Genomic DNA, 5,145 nt, shown 5'->3' with positions numbered 1-5,145 from the left:
CTTCGATAGAAAGGCTACGGTTGGGCGATTGTTGGGTGTTGGCAGGGTCAAGTTTTCAAAATGATGTTTACATCAAATGAAGTATCTCGTAACTTCATTTTATTTTGATAATATTTTAAAGATTTAATCTATTCAAATCTTGTCTTATAGTCTCATCTATGTGATGAACTTTTGAAATTAATTATAACTTGAACGGTGGTAGTTCAAGTAGTATTTGGAAAAGATATAAGTATATTGTAGTATTTGGTAACTTCATCTTTTAAGCTTATATCTAATTAATAATTGTCTTATGTATGACAAAGATTTTCAGAAAAACGTTGAGACAAGGTTAGATATATGAGATCACCTTGCAACGATATTTTTTTTATACAGTTATACACTGGGACTTTGTGTATATTATGCATGGAAGAGGACTTCCAATATTTTGAAAAGTATATATGTATATATATATATACTGAATATTTTGCGACTTCATCGCATTAAGATATCAACTTGGTTCATTTCTTTTGACCAAGACTTTCATGAGTACTAAGAGAAGGCTCATATACTATTAATCATTATACATATTATTTTGGTGGGCTTGCTGCTCACCCTTGCTTTCTTCTTTCATCACACAACATCAGATAGACAAGATGAACAGGACCAAGCTCCCAATTCGCGAGCGGATAGGAAACATTCCGCAGTTTCCTATAGGCGTTGATGTCGCTGTAGCTGAGGTAGGAACTACCAATAGGCTAGGCTTTCAACTTTTGATGTACCAGATTTATGTATATTTATGAATTGTAATAATGGCAAAGAACTGTAAATTTATTCAGAAAACCTTTTAAGGTGTATGGGCAGATAATTGTGGAATAAAATGACTTGTGATTACTTTTGGATGTTCATCTCTGAGACTATAACGTGTAGTGTGTGTGTTTATTGTGGGGTCACAGTACAGAGTAGTTGATTAATTATTAAGGTTGGGTGTTACTAAGGGAAATGGAACTCGTGACAACCCGGATCCCCGACCCCGGATCTGGGGGTGTTACAGCTACTACAATTGGCTCTTCAACTTTCTCTTCTTCTTCTACCTTCTTTTCTTCCTCAAAAACTTCCCTACGAATTACCACAAGTTCTTCCTCGGCTTTATCCAGTGTTCTCTTACGAGTACGCGAACGCGTATGCATACACCCTCGCTAGATCACCTGAAATAAAACAAGGAAACAAATAAGTAACGATGTCCGAGTCAATGAACATTAACGACCACTAATGGAAAGCACATAAACTAGTAATTAACACTGCAGTCCCTGGCAGTGGCGCCAAAAACTTGTTAGTTGCTAAACACGCGCTAATATTACACGCAAGTATATGAGTTCGCAAGTAGTATAAGATATAAATCAGATTCGATCCCACATAGACTGTATTGGTTAACTATCTAAATTACGCACCTAAGCAACAATGTATGGTTATTATTCAATGTTAAGACGATAACAAAGTGAGGTTAATTATAACTATGAATTACGCTAACTATTATAACTACGAGAATAAAATAGACTGAATTAATATATATGACAAACATGGGATTCTAATTTCATTAAGTACTTCATTCAATAGCCTTATTATTCTCAACCTTAGCATGCAATTGTGATGACACTAATCAGACAACACGAAACTGATAAACGCCAACTTTCGTTGCACGAGTACCATTCTACCAGACATCCACAAAAGAGATAAAAGCTGAATAGGCACCAATTATATTGAGACCCTATATGTCTATAGAATTTGACAACATAACGGTTTAAGCACAAGTTATCTATCTTGATTACATAGGGCAAGTAAGATGGTTAAAATTACCTACGAATCATGCATAACAATACATGAACCTATGCTAGCATGGCAAGTTCTGAATCCTTAAATTCATTTTCGCTTCATTAAGAATTAACACACTATCTTATAAGTTCGCGACGCTCATAAGACGAATAAGCACAACCATAACTAGGATATCATACAATCACCACACACTAAGGCATCAAATAAATTAACTAAAGAAATCCATAAATAAATCCGCTAGAACCCCACGATCACGATTAGCCCATAACAGAACTCATCGCCAACGTGGGTTCCAATGAAAACATGATATAGAAAATGTAGTCTTTATACGAACAAATAAAACCAAAATACACACAAGAATATAGGTTCAAACAAACAAGAAACAAGCATCCAAATTACAACTCAAAACAAAGATTCACAAGAATAAACTAGATCGTCTTCGCCTTTGTTGAATTATGCCAAAAAGATCTCTTGCTGTCTTCTCCCTCCATGATGTCTTCAAAACTCTGAATTATGAATTATATCTTAATAAATGACCTAAGTTATGTTTATATGGCAGTCCATGCACCCCAGGAGTCCAAAATTCAAATTGCACAAGAATCAGGATTTCTTCTATCCCGACCCAGCGCGGCCGCGAGCTTCATTAGCGCGGGCGCACTGACTTTCTGTTCCCTGGCGCGGCCGCGCACAATATCAGCGCGGGCGCGCCGACCTTCTGCCAAAAAACTTTATTTTTTTCTTCTTTATTCCTTGCAGCTTCGAGCCAATCTTTCAAGCTTTTATTCCAACACATCCTAAACACCATATTAGCATCGAAACAATGCTAATTCACCTGATTCTCAAAGTAATGCCTGAAATGCAAAAACACTTGAAAACATGTTAAAACACAAATAACTTGAGTACAAATACATCAACTCAAAACTTATTAGAGTATAAATAACTGTCATAAATGCCACTTAACAAGCCTCTACAATGAATAATTTGTTAAAATCTTGCAATGCCAGAACTGGAGTAGACACCAAAGCAGCCTTCAACTGAGTAAAAGCTTCTTATGCACCTTTCAGCACTTTCATCTTCTGAGGAGCTATAGCCTTGAGTTTCACCTTCTGATTCTTTACTTCAAATTCCATCAACAATTGTTTAAAATCCATTTCATTGTCCCTAGTGTACTCAACCATTCAATTTCCAATACCATGTCACAACTACCTAAATCAATCAGCATGACATCAGTGGTAAAAGTATTTCCTCCCACTTTCCATACTAAATCTTTGACTATATTCTTACACACTAGATGATTTCCATCAGCCACAGTAACTTCTTGACCTGGAATATCTACCATTTAACAATTTAAAGTTTTAGCTACACTAATATCTACGAAGTTATGTGTAGTCCCATAATCAATCAGAATATGTAGAGGCCTATTCTATAACCATCATTTCACCCTCATAGTAGTAAAAGATTGATTACCACTTAATGCATTAACTGATATACAGTGATCTTGCAAATTAATTGTATTTTCTTCTCCATCATCCCCATTATCATCATCAAAGTGTTCCCTTCCATCACAACTAGAAATCTCAACTGTGAATAATTGTGATTTCTTAAAATGATACTTATGACCTCTTCCATATTTCTGGTCATAGTAATAACATAGACCTTTTGCCAATTTCTCAGCCCTAACCTCAGTTGGAATGAACTGAAATGGTTTGTTAACAGGTCTCACACCTCCTGATTGAGTAGTTTGACTAGGTTTTGATGAAGGTGTAAGCAACAAAGGAGGTTTATTGGTATTTTGGATTAAAAACCGATGGTGAATACTTTGATGTATAAGGAACACTACCAAATTTGTTATTCTTGAATGGATTCTTCTTTTAATCTTGCAAACCAGTAACATATACTGGTTTAAAGGCAAAAGGTTTCCCCGCAGGTTTTAATCCTCCAATAAAATTTTCAAGAAAATATGCATCTGGTAATATATTATTATGATGTTTCATTAATGATCTCAGATCATCAAAATCATCAATATAGTCTTCAATAGTTCCTAGTTGATACAGTCTATTAAATTGTCATCCTTAAACCTAGCACTCAAGTCAATCACAAATTCACTCCAATCAACATTCCTTCTCAAAGACAAGTAGTTTGATACCCAAACTTCAGCTTTATCACTCATATACAGGGAAACAAGATCTACTTTCTGATTATTAGGAATTTAACACAAGGTAAAATACTTAACACATTTCTTAACCCAAGTTCTAGCACCAGATCCATCAAACTTAGGAAACTCAAGTTTAGGAGTGAAATTGAAGGGTTTAGGAACAAGATTACCTCCTCCATTAGTCTGAGTGCCATTAGTTGATCTCTCGGAACTTCTGTCGAACAGTTTTCAGTCAATTCTTTCATTTCACGCATCATCAGAATAATCTCATCAAATTTGCCTTCATATCGTTTTGATTTTTCGTCAAAGCATTTATCAATTGCTCGGAACTGTTCTTTGACTTGATCATCCATGGTTAAAGCTACTGCCTATGATTTTCTGGTTTGTGGCGCCAGATTAACCTACTGTGTATGAAATTTTATAACAAGATCACAGAAGTTGAGGATCATAGAGCTCTGATACCATTGAAACAGCTTTCCTATTTATTTAATAAGGATGCACTAAATTGATACAAGATAACAGCACATTGAATGATATTAAATTGAATTTACGGACAAGAAGGAAAGAGCACCAACAAGAATTGAAAATAGAAACTCAGAGATGATTCATTTCATAACAGAATGAATTTTACATGTTAGATTCTCTACTGATATATAAACCCATCAAATGAGAATGTAATTAATTTTGGCGCCAAAATGCCAAAGTTTAACTATTTGTTTGATTATTTTGACTATTCATTGACTGTGTTTTAACACTAGACTAAATTGATCAAGTATAACTTCTTCTCCTATATCATTTGTTTAGTGAGAGAAACAAGGAAGACACGAGCATTGAGAATGAAAATGAATTGAAAAAGTTTAAGGATAATCCCGGAGGATTTACAGGAGGAAGCCCACCAAAAGGGATAATGCTGTAGTTGATACTCAATCTGAAACAACTGAGAATTCAGGGTGGGAAACAGGACTTAGATGACGGTTTAAGGGAAGATAAATCAGAGGAATCAAAAAAGGAGATTCTTCCTTGGGGGGCTCAATCAGAGCTTACATCTTCAGAACCCTGACCAGAATACTGGCTACAGCTGCCAACTTTGCAATGTGTCTGCTGGGCCAGATAGATTACATCCCCGTGCGGTGCCTTGATAATTTAAATGCTCTCAGGCGGCTTAAATCTACTAAGCACTA

The 5,145-nt window shown here is 35.5% G+C and overlaps 1 long non-coding RNA gene across 1 annotated transcript; it reads right to left on the bottom strand.

The window, feature by feature from the left end:
• Window positions 1-2,118: 2,118 nt before the first annotated feature.
• On the bottom strand, window positions 2,119-4,565 carry LOC141710898 (uncharacterized). Its single transcript, XR_012571123.1, has 2 exons — window positions 4,135-4,565; window positions 2,119-2,660 (listed from the first exon to the last, which is right to left on the bottom strand). It is a non-coding gene; the product is annotated as an uncharacterized LOC141710898 (long non-coding RNA).
• Window positions 4,566-5,145: the final 580 nt, after the last annotated feature.

This window comes from Apium graveolens, chromosome 3 (genome assembly GCF_009905375.1).
Source record: "Apium graveolens cultivar Ventura chromosome 3, ASM990537v1, whole genome shotgun sequence".
Classification (NCBI taxonomy): domain Eukaryota; kingdom Viridiplantae; phylum Streptophyta; class Magnoliopsida; order Apiales; family Apiaceae; genus Apium; species Apium graveolens.
Note: the sequence above shows the minus strand (reverse complement) of the source record. Positions and strands in the feature narration are given on the sequence as shown.